Consider the following 17,279-nt stretch of genomic DNA (forward strand, 5'->3'; position numbering starts at 1 on the left):
AGACTGTCTCAAAAAAATTGTTTTTCAATATTTTTGACATTTTCATTATTATCCACTTCTGAATATTCCTTGTGATTTCTTCTTGAACCCATTGATTATGTATCCTGGTAGTATTCAATTTTGTAACATGTAACTATTTTTCAAACACTTTTGACTTCTATTTTCGAGGTAATTTAAGTGTGGTTAAATTACACTGAATAGTGATATCTGAATAGTGTATCTTGTACCCATTCTTTCACTTTTGAACAATGTCTCTATATTTTAAAAATATTATATACCATATTGTAGGGTCATTGTATTTTATTTTTATTTATTTATTTTTATTGTTGGAGATTCATTGAGAGTACATGAAACTAGGTTACACTGATTACATTTGTTAGGTAAAGTCTCTCTTATACTGTGTCTTGCCCCCAAAAGGTGTGTCACACCAAGACCTCCACTCCCTCCCTCCTTCCCTCTCTCTGCTCTCCCTTTCCCCCACCCCTCACTGTACTAGGTCATTAATGGTCCTCATATCAAAATTGAGTACATAGGATTCATCCTCCATCCGTTCTTGCAATGCTTTACTAAGAATAATGTGTTCCACTTCCATCAAGGTTAATACAAAGGCTGTAAAGTCTCCATCTTTTTTAATGGCTGAATAGTATTCCATGGGATACATATACCATAGCTTATTAATCCATTCCTGGGTTGGTAGGCATTTAGACTGTTTCCACATTTTGGTGATTGTAAATTGAGCTGCGATAAACAGTCTAGTGCAAGGATTTTTTCCTTCTGGGTAGATGCCCAGAGTCACTGTATTTTACATAGGATTTTATTTTCATGACTTATTGATGTGGTTGGAGATAATCTACCATTTTTGCTACTTACTTTCCATTTGTCCCAACTGTCCTCCTTTCTCCCTCTTGTCATGCCATTTTGAGGGTTGAATTTTTTTTTAACATTTTACGTACTCTATTCAATTATTAGCTATATTGCTTTATTTTGGAGGTTGTTCTAGACTTACTATATTTATCTTTATTTTATCACAGTCTATTATCAGACATTATACCATTTTATGCACAACATAAGCATCTTAAAATAGTAAACGTCTATTTCTTTCTTCAGTACTTGTGCTAGTAGAAATACATTTCGTTTCAATATATATTATAAACCTCATAATTTATTATTACTTTTTATATGTTATCTCTTAAATTAACTAAAAAATTATAAAAATATTTTTGATTTTTCTACTGTATATTCTTTTGTATAAAACTGAGTTATGTCCAATGTCATTTTCCTCAGTTTAGAGAATTTCCTCTAGTGCAGACCTCCTAGTGATGAAATGTTATAGTTTTTGCTTACCTGGAAATTTATTAATTTCACCCTAATTTTGTGGGATATTTTCTCTGGGCATAGAATAGTAGGTGTTTTTTTTTTAATTTGTACAATTTAAAGGTATTATTTTATTGTCTCCCAGATTACATCATTTTGATAAAAAGTCAGAGATGATTCTTTGTTCACACACACACACATATCTTTTCTCCAGCTGCTCTTAAGATTTGCTCCTTATCACTAACTTGGAATAATTTGATTATGATATGCCTTGGTGTGACTTTATCTTTATCCTGCTTGGAGTATCCTGCTCCAATACTTTGGGAGTATCCCAAAGTATCCTGCTCAATACTTTGTTGAGCTTTTTGCATCTGTGGGTTTATACTTCTGTAGTTTTTACCAAATTTGGAAAAAAAGGTAACTATTATTTTTAAAAACCTATTCTGCTCCTTCTTTCTCACTTTCTTTTGGATCTCAAATTATGTGTACAAAGTCAAGTGTTATGATCTTTCTTACTTTCCCATAGATCTCCTAGGCTGTATTTAATTTTTATCAGCCATTTTTCTTTTTGTGTTTCATTTTGGGTAATCTCTAGTCCTAGCTCTCCTTACTGATTTTCTTTTTCATATTGTCTAATCTGTTAATCTCACAAGTGAAACTTTCAGTTCAGATATGGTATTTTTCAGTTCTGCAAGTCTTTGTTAATTCCTTTTTTGTTCATCTTAAATTTTTTTCTATTTATCTTATATTTACTTTTAAATCCTTGGGTATAAATAAAATAGCTGTTTTTAAGTTCTTGTTTGCAAATCCCATTACCTCTATTATTTTGAGAGCTATTTCTATTGGCCGATTCTTCTCCTGGCCATAGTTCATATTTTCTCGCTTTTCTAAGTGCTTAGTAATTTCTAACTCAATACTGAACATTGTAGTGTCACATCGTTGACTGTTTGGATTTTGTTTTATTCCTCTATAGAGTATTTGGTTTGTTTCAGTTAGAGGTTATTTGTGTGGTCATCCAAAGCTTGTTTTTATGTTTGTGTGAATGAGTCTAGAGTAGTTTTTCCCTCTAGGGCTGATTTAGCCCTTCTAAGGCCTTCTGGTAATGCCACAAATATTAAACGACTTTTCTTCATTATTAATGGTCAGAATTTGTATATCTCCAGCATTCTGATAGTTCTCCCTTCCACAAGAGGTTGTGATGTGCTCAACAGTTTTGAATCTCAGCCAAAAACTCAAGAGGGCTTCTGAAGCCCTTGCTCTATGCAACTCTCTTCTCTCTAGTACTCTGCTTCTCATAGTCTAGTTGTCTCAGTCTTCCTGTGAAACACAGTCTCCATCTCTTCAACTCAGTAGCACTGCTAAGCTCTTTGATATTCCTGTCCCTTTACCACAGACTGGAAAGTGTCTCCAGACAGAGAAACAGGGAGATCATACTGCCTACTTCCTTGATTTTCCTTTTCTTGTAGATCACAGTCCTGTTGTATGTCTGAACTATTTTTTTTAAGTTGTCCAAATTCCCAGGTTTTAGCAGTTAAAGATCAAATCTGGCTACTGTATCATGGCTGGAAGCTGAAATTCTGCTGTTCCTATGGAGTTTCTTGGTGGGGGGATGGTATTCTTTCTCTTTACATTTTAAGCTTTATCCAATATATAGTGGAATTCTCATTTTTTTAAATTTTTTTTTTTTTTTTTTGCAGTTTTTGGCCAGGGCTGGGTTTGAACCTGCCACGTCTGGCATATGGGGCCAGCGCCTTAATACTTTGAACCACAGGCACTGCCCCATTCTTTAAAATTTTTAATAGATGCAGGGGGTACAAGTTGAATTCTTTTACATGTATATATTATATAGTGCTTAATTCTAGGCTTTTGGTGTAACTGTCACTCAAGTAATGCACGTTGTACCCATATGTAATATTTTATCTCTTTCTTATACTCACCCTCCCCCTTGTGCATCTCCAGTGTTCATTTTACCACTCTGTGTGTCCTTGTGGGACCATAGTTTAGCTCCTACTTATAAGTGAGAACATGCAGCATTTATTTTTCTGTTCTCAAGTTACTTCACTTGGGATAATGATCTCCAATTCCATCCAAGTTGCTGTAGAAGACAATCATTCTTTCTTATTGTTGAGTAGTACTCCATGGTGTGTATGTATATATATCACATTTTCTCTATACACTCATCACTTAATGGATACTTAGGTTACTCCCATATCTTAAGGATTGTGAATTGTGCTGTGATAAGCATATGAGTGCAAGTATCTTTTTTATATAATTTATTTTCCTCTGGGTAGATATCCAGTGTGGAATTGAAGGGTCAAATGGTAGAGCTGCTATTAGTTCTTTGAGGAATCTCCATTGTATCTCCATAGACACTGTACTTACTTACATTCTCATCAACAATGTACAGGTGTTCCATTTATACTGCATCTGTGCCAGGATCTATTGCTTTTTTGACTTCATAGTAATGGCCATTCTAATTGAGGTAAGATGGTGTCTCATTCTGGTTGTAATTTGCATTTCCCCAGTGATCAGTGATACTGAGCATTTTTTCATATTTGTTTAGTATTTGTATGTCTTCTTTAGAAAAAAGCTTATTCATATCATTTACTCACTGTTTAATGGGGATGTTTGCTTTTATCTTGCTGAGTTGAGTTCCTTGTAGATTCTAGATATGAGTATTAGTCCTTTGTCAGACATGTAGTTTGTGAATATTTTCTCTCATCATGTATGTTGTCTATTTATTCTTTTGATTATTTCTTTTTCTAGAAGCTTTTTGGTTTAAGTCATATTTATCTGTTTTTGTTTTTATTGCTTTGAGGATCTTAGTCATAAATTTATGGCCAGGGCTAATGTCCAGATTATTTTTTCCTAATTTTTATTCTAGGATTTTTATTGTTTCAGGTTTTGGATTTAAGTCTTTAATAATTCATCTCAAGTTAATTTTTATACATGGTAAGAGATTGGGATCTAGTTTCATTCTTCTATCAATGGCTGTCCAATATTCTCAGAAACATGTATGGAATAGTGCATACTTTTATGCTTATATCATGCTGTTTTAGTTACTGTAAACTTGTAGCATGATTTGAAGTCAGGTAATGTGATCACTTCAGTTTTATTCTTTTTACTAAGGGTTTCTTTGGTTATTGGGGAGCCTTTTTTATTCCATATGAATTTTAGACTTTTTTCTATTTTTTTGAAAAATGATGTTAGTGTTTTGAGAAGAGTTTCATTGAATTTGTAGATTTCTTTGAAAATATAGTCATTTTAGCATTATTGTTCCTTCTGATCCTTAAGGATAGTTTTTCCATTTGTGTAATCTATGACTTCTTTCATCAGTGATTTCTAGTTGTTCTCTTTCTAGAGATCTTTCACCTCCTTGTTAAATTTATTCCTAGCTTTTTTTTTTAATTGCAGCTATTGTAAATTGGATTGTGTTCTTGTTTTGGTTCTCAGCTTGGTCCTTGCTGGTACATAGAAATTTTATTATTATACATTGATTTTATAAACCAAAAGTTTGCTAAATTTGTATTCAAACTAAGAGTCTCTTAGAGGAAACCTTAGGGTTTTCTAGGTATAGATCATATCATCAACAAACACAGATAATCTGACTTCCTCTTTTCCAATTTGAATTCTCTTTATTTCTTTCTCTTGCCTGATTGCTCTGGCTAAGATTTCAAGTACCATGTTGAATAGAAGTGGTGAAAATGCACATCCTTGTCGAGTTCTGAGGGAAATGCTTTCAACTTTTACCAGTCTAGTGTGATGTTGGTTGTGGGTTTGTTATATGTGACTTTTATTATCATGTGGTATGTTCCTTCCATGCCTGGTTTGTTGACAGTTTTTATCATGAGAGGATACTGGATTTTATCAAATGCTTTTTCTGTGTCTATTAAGATGATCATATAATTTTTGTTTTAAATTCTGTTTATGTGGTGAATCACATTTATTGATTTGTATATGTTGAACCATCTTTGCATCTCTAGTATGAAACCTTCTTGAACATACCGAATTGTCCTTGTGATGTGCTATTGGATTCGATTTGTCAATATTTTATTAAGGATTTTTATGTTTGTGTTCTTCAGATGTATTGTGCTATAGCTTTGTTTTTTGTTGCATCCTTTCCTGGCTTTGGTAGTAGGGTGATAATTGACTTTGTAGAATGAGTTATAGAGTATTTCCTCCTCCTCCTTAATCTTTGGAAAGGTTTTCAATAGGATTGGAACTAGTTCCCCTTTGTATGTCTGGTAGAATTTGGCTGTAAATCTATCTAGTCCTGGGATTTTTTTGGAAGAAGTAGGAGACTTTTCATTACTGAGTCAATCTTGCTGTTCATTATTGGTCTATTCAAGAGTTTTGTTTCTTACTGATTTAATACCAAGAGATTATATGTTTTCAGGAACTCATCTGTTGTTTCATCTAGGTTTTCTTTTTCTCTTTCTTTCATTTTTTATTTTTTTTGAGACAGAGTCTCACTTTGTCACCCTCATAGAGTACTGTGGTATCATAGCTCACAGCAACCTCAAATTCTTGGGCTCAAGCGATTCTCTTGCCTCAGCCTCCTGAGTAGCTAGAACTATAGGCACCTGCCACAATGTCTGGCTATTTTTAGAGCTGATGTCTTGCTCTGACTTAGGCTGGTCTTGAACTCGTGAACTTAGGCAATCCACCTGCCTCAATCTCCTAGAGTGCTGGTATTACAGGTGTGAGCCACCATGCCTGACCCCTCTAAGTTTTCTAGTTCGTGAATGTACAGTTGTTCATAATAATCCCTGATGGTCTTTGCATTTCTATGGTATAAGTTGTAACATCTGCTTTTGCATTTCTGCTTATGTTTATTTGAATATTCTGTTTTCTTGATTAATTTAGGTAATGGCTTATCAATTTGTTTATGTTTTCAGAGAACCAATTGTTCTCTGGGTCCTTTGTTTTTTTATTGTTGTTTATTGTATGTGGAATTAAAAATATATATATCTTAACAACTCATGGGTACATAAGTAAATTGCAATGGAAATTGAAAATATTTAGAACAAAAATAATTAAAAGACTACATATTTAAACTTGTGAGATGCAAGGAAATTTAGAGCCTTAAGTGTTCATATGGGAAAAGAACAAAAATTATAATGTCCAATGTAAGAAACTAAGCAGAAGAACAAAAGAATAAATCCAAGGAAAGAAGAAGGAAGGAGATTCCAAAGATACAGAAATTAATAAAATAGCAATATATATAACAGAAAATAACAACTAGCATCCCTTGGTGAAGAAACCAAGGAGAAAAAGCTAAAAGACTTTCAAACTATATTAGAAATAAAAAGGGAATGAAGTGTAAAAAGGATAGTAAGAGAACACAATATATAACTTTTGAAATTTAGATGAGATAAATTCTTAGAAAAAGATAACTAGTCAAACCTGATCCAAGAAGAAATAGAAATCTGAACAAGTCTGTAACCATTAAATAAATTCAATCAATAGGTAAAGTTTTTCCAACAGAGAATACATCAAACGTTTTAAAGCATGTTTTGCCAGACTTTCAAGGAACAGATCATTGCAGTTTTCACCAGTCATCCTATTAGACTCAATAAGTCATATTACCATTAAAGGAGAAAATATATGTAGTAGACACAAAAATTATATTAAAATATTTAATACCTACTCATGATTAATAGAAAATGCACTAGGAAAAGAAAGGGTACTTCCTTATATTAAGAAAGCATATGATAACAATAAAAACAAAACCAAATGAAACAAAAAATAAAGAGAGCAAACATGATTCTCAATGCTGAATTGTTAAAAAGCAGTTAAAATCAGGATAAGGCAAGGATGCCCCTGCCCACTAATTAGGTTTCTGTTTCACCATTGAACCAGTGGCCCTGGCCAGGGTGGTAAATCAAAAATACTATATTGAAATTATGAAGATTGGAAAAGAAGGAACAAATTATTATCATTTGCAGACTAACATGATAGTTCTACAACTGCAGTTCTAGGACCAGTTATTAGAAATAACATAAGTATTGAGCAAGGTGACCTGCAAGTGTCAGAACTCGATTCCCAGGGATAAAAGGAGTAAAAACAGTGTTAATTTGGGGGAAAAAATACTAAGCGAATCGAAGAAGTACATGTAAAGTCTCCAGAAACATTTCACTCACAGCGACGCACAGCACAGATTCGGGTCCTACAGGTAGCCAGACGCCTTCCAGTTCTTAGCCTCCCAAAGCAGGGTGGCCATGGTGGCTTCCGTGCCCTGCCCCCACCACCCTGCTCTTGCCGGAACAAGCTCTAGCTGTTCTCACAGGTTAGCTCAAGATCAAAATGGAATACAATGTTTTCTTTCTTTGCAAAAGCTCTGGAGACCCCTCAAAGTTTAAGTCTTAAAGTGGAGAAAGCATTTGCTCTGAGTTCATCCCTGGGGCCTTTATTCTTGCTACCTCCCCAGGAATAATGCATAGTCTTTCCAGGCTCAGGTTCCTTTCTGACTTACCTGGAGCATCCAAGTAAACCTTTTTTCCCTGGGAAACATTCTTCTGTTAATATTAAAGTATGAGAGCATCAAGATACTGTTTAGGTGTAGGGTAACAAATACGGACATATACAGTAGGAAGACATATTGTCCTATGTTAAATCAAATTCCAAAACCAACAATCAACAGATTTAGAGTTAGAAACTAGTTTCTTTGGCTTGGCAGTTCTCAACCCAAGGCATTTTGCCACAGACACACCCTGCACTGGGGAGGACATTTGGCAATGTCGAGAGATACTACTGATTGTCACAGACTTAGGGGTAAGGGTTACTTGATAGAAGCTAAGGATGCTACTAAACGGCCTCTAACACACAGGGGATCCCCATCTCCAACAGAGAATTATCTAAAAGCTATAAACCATCATCACAATAATAGCAAGTAACGTGGACATTATTACGCCCCTACTGTATCCCAGACACAGTGCTAAATGAACTGCACACATCTTCTCATGGAAACTTCAAAGCTACTCTTCAGAGGAAGGAGCTAGTCATAAACCTATTTTACATATAAGAAGATGGAGTCTTAAAGAGATTTTTAAAAAATTATATAAGATCACCTAGTGGTGAAAGGATAAAGCTGGAATTCAAACTACGCTGTCTGATTCCAGGGCCGGAACTTTAAAATAGCTTCAACTTCCTTCCAAGTTAGGGTCAATGCCCTCATTTTATGGGTAACAGAACTGTATGGGATCTTAATGTTTGTTTCCCTTTCAGTCCTCAGAGTTAAATGCTATAATGACTCAGGACAGGCTTAGCCCAGAATTGTTTTTATATTGCTGGAGAATTATTTGGTTGAAGACTTGTATACCTTTTCCTTATTCTACTGCAGTCCAACTCAACATAAAGTGACCTCCCTAAGGCCACACATATGGTTAAAAGGGGAGAACCACTCCCCATCCCCCTGTATCCATCTCTGTCCCTCTCTCCCCCCTCTCTCCTTTTCTCCTCCTCTCTCCCCTCCCTTCCCTTCTCCCTCCTTCTCTCTCTCTTTCTTTTTCTCCCTCTCTCTCTCCCTCCTTTCTCTCTCCTCTCCCCCTCCTCTCTCCCTCTCTTGCCCCCTCTCTTTCCCCTCTCCTTCCCCTCTCCTTTTCTCCCTCCTCTCTCTCTTCTTTTTCTCTTTCTCTCCCTCTCCTTCTATCTCTTTTCTCTCCTTCCCTCTTTCCCTCTCTCCCTCTCCCCCACTCCTTCTCTCCCCACTCTCACCCCTCCCTTCCCCCCACCAGGCATCAATCTAGCCACATTTGATTCTGCCTCCCAAAGGGATGTCTTTTGATGCTATACCTTCTTCTCCCTCTGCCCACGTCTTAGTTTGCACTTTGCTAAAAGCAGATCCTGAGACAAGGGTTTGTTTGCAGGTAGTTTACTTGAGAGGTAATCTCAGGCAACGAGAGTGAGGCAAAGTCACAGAGGGAGAAAAACCACCAACAAGGTATATTAAGTTACTGAGCTTGCCACTGTGGATAGTGGGGCTCCTGTCTCCACTGCTTTAAATCCTCACATTTTCCAGCTGCACTGGAACTTGGGCTGAAAATAAGTGGAAGATAATGGAAACATGTGGATGAGCACCACATGCTTGAGAAGGGACTCTCACAGAGGACTATCCGCCACACCTCCTGCTGAATTCAGAGCTAGGCCTAAAGGATAAGAACCCGTTTCTTCTGACAAAAACAGCAGGTGCACAGTAATTTCTCAACCCAGTTGTGGGCCTTCTTCTGCTTTTGGATGAATAATGCTGTGCGGGTACACCACTGTGTGATGAGGGGGCCCTGGGTGGTTTATATGCTACACATTTTCTTCTTAATGCTCTGCTTCCTCACTTTTCTTCTTCCAATACGGTGCTGGAATTATCTGGTTTTTCTGGAAAAGTTCTGGATGAATCTAATCAGCAAAATGCAATTCTTAAGGCTCCAGATCCTCATGGACACTTTTTTTTTTGAAACAGACTTTCACTCTGTCACCCTGAGGAGAGTGCCATGGCATCACAGCTCACAGCAACCTCAAACTCTTGGGCTTAAGCCATTCTCTTGCCTCAGCCACTCAGCCTTCCAAGTTGCTGGGACTACAGGCACCTGCCACAATGCCCAGCTCGTTTTTCTATTTTTAGTCGAGCTCAGGATCTCACTCTGGCTCAAGCAGGTCTCGAACTCTTGAGCTCAAGTGATCCACCTGCCTCGACCTCCCAGAGTGCTAGGATTACAGACATGAGCCACTGCCCCTGGCCCCTGGCACCTCATGGATACGCTGGAGAGGCTAATGATGAGCAGTTGACTGGACTGAAATTGGGGGAATGTGTACTTGATTAATAGAAGCCAGCTTTACAAATCCAGCCTGCTGTGAAGTCCCACTGTTGTATGCAGGGTGATAAATGCCAGCTGCTTCTGCCCTGAGACAGTGAGGCTAACAGTGAGAAGTGTTACAGGTAAGTGCAATTATAAAATGAGAGCAATGTCGTGTGGCAAAGTGGAAAACTGCTTTGAGTGTTCCTTTTATTGTCTTAAAAAAAAATAGCCAACAATTATTGCGCACTTGGCATGCATTAAGTCATTCAAGGCCTCCTTGGAAGAAGACTAAAGTATTTTAGAAGATAGAACAGTATTTGCTTTTAGGGAAAATAGAGGAAATTGACATGGAGAAGGGCCACAGAAGGGTCTTTTGAGGAGCTGGCAAAGTTCTTTTTTTGCAAAGTTTTGTTTTCTGGTAGCTACAGAGGTGTGCCCTTTTTAATAAGGAATACATTTATGTACTGTATACATTTTTTGTAAGTGAATAATGTCTTATTATTTATATATAAATAGTGAAAGCTTAATGACTAAATGGAAAAACTATAACTTAGGAGAGAATAATGATAATGAGCAACTTTCAAGCCTTCTGTTTGGATTATCTCATCTCATCCTCACAATGCCCTATGAAATAAATGGTAACATTATTTTCCCGTTGCTAGATGAGGAAATTGAGGTAAAGGTTAAATTGCTTGTCATTAGTGATACTGCTGGTAGATTTTAAATCTCTGAACATGATACATTTTTTTGGTTTTTTGAGACAAAGTCTTACTCAGTCTCCCTGGGTAGAGTGCTATGACATCATAGCTCACAGCAACCTCAAATTCCCAGGTTCAAGTGATCCTCTTGCTTCAGCCTCCCATGGTGGGACTACAGGTACTCACCACAATGCCCAGCTATTTATTTATTTATTTATTTATTTAGCAGAGACATGGTCTCCCTCTTGCCCAGGCTGGTCTTGATCTCCTGAGCTCAAGCAATCCATCCACCTTGGCCTCCCAGAGTGCTAGGATGATAAGTGTGAGCCACCGTGCCTGGCCTAAACATGATACTTTTTAAAGTATCAAGGCTGGCCCATTAAAGTGAGGTGCTTAGTAGCCTCTTGGTTTATTTAAAACCTGAGCAAGGTCTATGCTAGCTCAGTTGCTCAGACTGAGTCTTAGATCTGCAGAACCTTGAAGACTGGAAGTGCCAAGGACAAGGTGTACCATGGGAGGAATTCAGCCACCGTGTTGATCTGGAGCCACTAACATTGTTCTGTAGAAATCTGCCACTTATCCCCAGTCTCTTGGATTTCCCTTTAAATTAAAGGTCACTAGTCGTTGGCCAGAGTAGGTGGCTCATGCCTGTAATCCTAGCACTCTGAGAGGCTGAGGCGGGTGGGTTACTTGAGCTCGAGAGTTCGAGAGCAGCTTCAGCAAGAACAAGACCGCGTCTCTCCAAAAAAATAGAAAAAAAAAATAGCTGAAACTCAATCTTTTCTGATGTCATGTGGATTTGTTTGGAAAATGGATGTCCGTGCATAATCTCTGAGGACTATTATTAAAAGGCAGTAAATATCAAATTAAAATACATCCTTAGCTCTTAAAGGGCTAAATTTGAATTCCAGTCACCATCTGACCTGCTTGATTCCATCGAACAAATTTTTAGTTAGCACCCGTTTTGTAACTAGTTAGTATACCTTGTAAGTTTCACAAAAATGTGGTCTTTGGTGGAGAAGATGGGATATATGTGAACGTGTGCATATTTGAAATCACACCGACCCAGGCTTCTAAAATGGCATGTAACATAATTTGCAGTAATTCACCTCGTAATTTTAGCCTGCACAGATCATATCCCTTTCTTTCTCCCTCACGGTCGTCAGAGATAGTAGCACTGCCATCCATCCGTCATCCCCCAGCAATTGTAACCTCCTTTCTTAGCCACCTCCTCTTCTACATTTTTATCCCACCTAGCACAGAGCTGTGCATGTGCTAAGCACTCGACAGATGTCTCAAATAAATCAAGGCAACCATAGCCTCTCCACCCAACTCTTGATTTTTACGAGCAGGAGGATAATTTTAAATATTCATGTGGCATGTATTATAGGATCTCATATTATTCTCCTCCTTAAACCGATCTCTAGTCCTCAGTGCTGTACCAATAGAATCAAACAAGAAATTCAACATTACCAATGAATTAAAACTTCAGAGACACATTTTAAACTTTTCTAAACAGGAAAAGGAAAGTGGACTGAATGTATTCATGGGTTTTCTGCTTCCTCTGTTATTCCTGCTCAGAAGCGCCTAGGCTTTCGTGGCTGTGTGAGAAAGGGCGCATGCTCCCCAGTTGTGATGGGGTACTGTAGCTCCCTTCATGTCCTTGGAAAGGCCAGAGCTGCCTCGGCCTCAGAGAAGCAGTGTTGTCCCAGTCCTGGTGGCTCATTAAATGATATCTTTTTTCAACTCCCTGAGTTAGTTCATTGCTCTGATGCTTGTCCTGTGAGGACAGCATGGCTGGGGAAAGAGCCCAGGTGCTGGTGCTAGGCCCCCATGGGTTTTCAAGTCTGTCCAGCCATGCACTTGCTTTGGGGACTATTCCTGCAATGCTGAGTCTCCGTTGCCTCATCTGTAAAATGGGAACCATAGTGTTTTTTTTTTAATGCAGTTTTATTTTACTGTTTGTTTATTTATTTATTTATTTTGCAGTTTTTGGCCGGGGCTGGGTTTGAACCTGCCACCTCCGGCATATGGGGCCAGTGCCCTACCCCACTGAGTCACAAGTGCTGCCCAACCATAGTGTTTATAATCCTAAATAGGAGGGAGAATACTTAAGAATCCAAAGCACTGAGCACATGATAAACCCTGAGTAAGTATTTATTCTCCCCTCATGAGAGGGTTCTCAGAAAACCTCCTCTCTCTGTCTTCCTTTTCAGCCTTCCTTTTTTTTTCTAACTCAGAAGGAACAAAGTAAAAAAAAAAAAAATTTTTTTTTAACTTCTTTTTCACTCCAAGCATATTTCTCTCTCCTTTCTTTCTTTCTTTCTTTCTTTTTTTTTTTTTTTTGAGACAGAGTCTTTTCCATTTTTTAGTAGAGACAGGGTCTTGCTTTTGTTCAGGCTGGTCTCAAACTCATACACTCTAGCAATCCACCCACCTCAGCCTCCCAGAATGCTAGGATTACAGGTGTGAGCCACCATGCCCGGCCTCCAAGCATATTTTTTATATGGTATAAGATAGCAAATTAATCCTTGTGCATGGTAAGAAACGCTACCGTTCCAAAGAAATACCCAGAGACTAGCATCATGTAATATATTTATGAAAATCCATTAATTTAAACTTATCTAACACTTGTTGGAAAACATCATTTTGCTTCAGAATTAACTTGAGATTTTTCATTTATAATGCTTACCAATGTCTTCCCCGCCCTTCCCTTCCCTCCCCCACCCCCCACCAATGTTACCCAGGCTGAAGTGCAGTGTTGTGATCATAGTTCACTGCAGCCTTGAACTCCTGGGCTCAAGCAATCCTCCTGCCTCAACCTCCCAGTAGCTGGAGCTATAGATACATACCACCATGCCTGGTTAATTTTTTTTTTTTAACTTTTTGTAAAGACAAGATTTCACTGTATTATCCTGGTTGGTCTTGAACTCCTGATCCCAAGACACCTCCTAAAGTGCTAGGATTATAGGCATGAGCCACTGCACCCGGCAAGGTTAGCAATTTCTTGATAATTTGGTTCCTTTTGTCATTTCATTGGAGGGCTACCATATCATCCTACACGTATTGAATTTTTTTGTGGGTAAGTGAATTTTCCCCAATTAGAGGAAGGCCACGCTATGTGATATGGGGGATGTTGAGAACATATGCCCTCAGGGAGGCCTCTCGGGGTCCCTATTATACCCCAGCACAGGCCCTGGGGAAGACGCCCCTGGGTCACCTGGCCCTGCCACTGTAACTCACATCCCAGACTTGGGTCCTTCTCTGCTTCGTACAGAAGAGCAGTTTCAAACCTTTGCACATGCTGCTGTCTAGGAGCAGCGTGCTCCAGCAGGTCCTTCCCGAAGTGGCAGGCCTGAGGTCTCGGTGTTAAATGTTTCTGCTAAAGCTTTAGGCCTGTGGACCTCAAACACCTGTCTTCGGCTCTGGCAACACTTCCAGCAGAACAGATGTCACCATAAAAAGCTGACGCATATTCTTCTTTTTCCCACTTAACTATTCCCTGTGCCATCTCCAAGGAATCCAAACTTGTAGAGAAAAAGTCTGAGTAGGAAGTGTGCCGAAGGCTTCTCTTTGCATAGAGTCACCCAAGTCAAACTCACCTCTATTTGATCATGGAATTGCTTTCTAGAGATGCACCCTACCTGTAGCATGAGATCAACCTGCTGGTGACATACTTGGCAAAGGAGCCCGTGGGCACTGGGCCCGTCTCTTGCCTTACCTCCTGCTTAGTCTTCATTCTGGAATGGCCACTCCTGGTACCTCCTCTTCCCCATGGAGAAAGAGCTTGCCTTAGCTAGTGTCTCAATGGTTTCCAAATCCTTTATTCATTATTACCATGTATAAAAGGTAAGTGCAGAAATGTATTGTAATAAAGAGCTTCCCTCCTGGTCTACAGTCTAGTTCCACTAACTTCCTCCTTTCCTCCCTCAGTCCCTCATTCTATCCTTCCCTGCCTGCCTTCCTAAAGAACACATTCCATTTCAACAAACTATGAAAACAGAAGACCCAGCAATATTAGGTGGGTTGTGTGAGGTGCCCTGCTGTGACATCCAAACCCACACTGTTGAGATAGAGCTTGGCCTGGAGAGTTGCTAGGAAACTGAGTCAAGTGCAGAGTACAGGAAGTCTGACTGTTGAAGTACATTGCTGGCTGCTAGAGGCTGGTTTTCTCTCTTCTGCATCATAGCCATTGAATGCAAGACCTCCTTGCTTCTTCCACAGACTGCTCTTTCATTTCTTGCATGGCATTCTGCAGAGGATGGCACTGGCTGCAAAGGGCATGTTGTCCTTCCTCTCCTTTCTGCCCCAGCCCATTTGTGGGGAAAGCAGGGCGTGTGCAGAAAATCAAGGCGTTGTCTGTAAGGACTCAGTACAGTCCTCGTCGTTGTTGTCATTTTAGAGTATATCTTTCCCTCTTGGGAGGAAATCTTTTACCCAGCATGTGATACCACCGTATTTCTTCACATTTTTATGATTCAGCTCAGTGACAGGTGATTGAGAGCTCTCTGCCAGTGCTGCACGTGTTAAAGAACAAGCCTGACTCTCTCGCCTAAAGAACATACAGCCGCAGGGTATGCAGACAGGTGTGCAACCGACAGCCACACAAGGCTGAACCAGAGAAGGGTATGAAGGAGGCATCTGCCCCCAGCCTGGGGAGAGAGTGATGTTAACTCAGGCTGTGAGCAGTCTGCAGAAAGAATTCTCTGTAGCTTAAGAGCAATGTGTTTTCTAGGTAGGGAAAGTAGAGCCAGCAAAGAACCACAGTGTGCCCGGAAGGAATCCCTAAAATGCGGGGTGAATTGGGGGTATGGGCACAGAGAGGGAAGTCTAATGGGGGACAGTATTGCAGAATGGTTAGAGGCATGGACTCCAGAGCCAAATTACCTTGTTCAGCTCCCAGTTTGCCACTTAAATAGCTGGGTGACCTTGAGAAAGTTATTTAATGTCTTCATGCCTCAGTTTCCCCATCTGCAAAATGGGAATGATAATATCTCTTTCACAGGATGATTTTGTACTAAACTCAATCTAACAGTTTCTAACATATAGCTGTGGCAGTGGTAAGAAAGCCAGGTGGGAACAGGTGAGGCTGGCCACAGGAAGACACATCAGTAACCTCTTTCAATGCAGACAGGGCCTCCCCCAGGGGTGCGGCAGTATGCGTGGACAGCAGGGCTGCATGTGAAATGATGGAGATCACATGAACGATATTTCACAGTGAATCTGTGAGGGAAGCCCCGAGAGAGAGATTGTTGGATTCAGAATGTACATCATGCGACATGGTGTTCAGGACTACTCTGGGCTTTATAGATACAACCAGGCCTATATGAGTATGGGTGTGTGCATGTGAACACACAGTCTGGTATGAAGTATTATAGGTACGATTGTGACATACCCGTGTTTACGATGTGACTATGTATTTGCTAGTGTGAGACATCGAGGCCACTGTGATTCCTGAGCCTGACAGCCACTGCTCTCCAGTACGGACTCAGCCTCGGGATTGGAATACTTGTCAGCACTTTCTAAATGGTAGACAATCCAATGAGGATTAAAATCGGTTTTACAAAAACCACTTTTTACAGTTATAATATGTAAGGATTTGATGTATTACATCTCAGGTATCCTTGTGTTTTCAAAAGTTATTTTGAATTAGGATTGCGTAACCTGCTGATTAAAGCCCAAATCCATATTCAGTTTTTGTCTGTAATTAAGTGAAGTTGAACTCTCCCAAAGGAAGGAAGGGATGTGGTGAGCTTCCTCCACACCTGGTCTCAGAGGAGTTTGTGTAATTGCCCTCAAAGTAAGACTTTAAAAATATGTGTGCTCAGGGCGGCGCCTGTGGCTCAAAGGAGTAGGGTGCCGGCCCCATATGCCAGAGGTGGCGGGTTCAAACCCGGCCCAGCAAAAAAAAAAAAACTGCAAAAAAAAATGTGTGCTCATCAGCAGGATGCTTGCAGGTTATCAATCCTGATAATGTCAAGCTACTAATCTGTTGTCACACCCAATACAGGACTTTCCTGCTAGAGAGCTATGGGAACTTATTTATCTACTTTGAAGAATTTTAGTGACAGTTGTTGAAAATGGAGGAATGCATAGAAGGGGGTCCATTGTACTAATCCCTCTACTTGTATTAAGCTGATAAGAACAGATACTATACTTGATCTTAGCCAAAAGGCTGAGAAGCAATTAATCTCTCTGCTTTAAAATACTTAAAATCTTTTGTGTGTGTGGTGTTTTTTAATCTTCAAGGAGAATTCAACTCTTGAAAATTGGAAGAGACTGTTAGGAACCACTTCCCAGAAAGTATCTGGTGTGATTTTAGGGCCATTGGAACGACCTCTTATCCAGTCTAGCCTCATACTTTTAGTGTTAGACTGGCTGCCTTTGTCTTTAGTCCATTAAAAAATTCACAAGGGTTACTATCTGTGAGTTGGCGTAGTGCCTCAAAAATTCATCAGACGACAGTGTATATGGG

At 39.3% G+C, this 17,279-nt stretch overlaps 1 protein-coding gene and 1 pseudogene across 12 annotated transcripts in view; one reads left to right on the top strand and one right to left on the bottom strand.

Annotated features, from left to right (window-relative positions):
* The window catches only part of PHACTR1 (phosphatase and actin regulator 1), a 522,649-nt gene that overhangs the window by 358,895 nt on the left and 146,475 nt on the right, over positions 1 to 17,279 (top strand). The window lies entirely within an intron of this gene.
* Positions 16,828 to 16,991, bottom strand: LOC111724833 (annotated as a pseudogene).

The sequence above is a fragment of the Otolemur garnettii genome, unplaced genomic scaffold (assembly GCF_000181295.1).
Source record: "Otolemur garnettii isolate 467f Iridium unplaced genomic scaffold, OtoGar3 scaffold00026, whole genome shotgun sequence".
Lineage (NCBI taxonomy): Eukaryota > Metazoa > Chordata > Mammalia > Primates > Galagidae > Otolemur > Otolemur garnettii.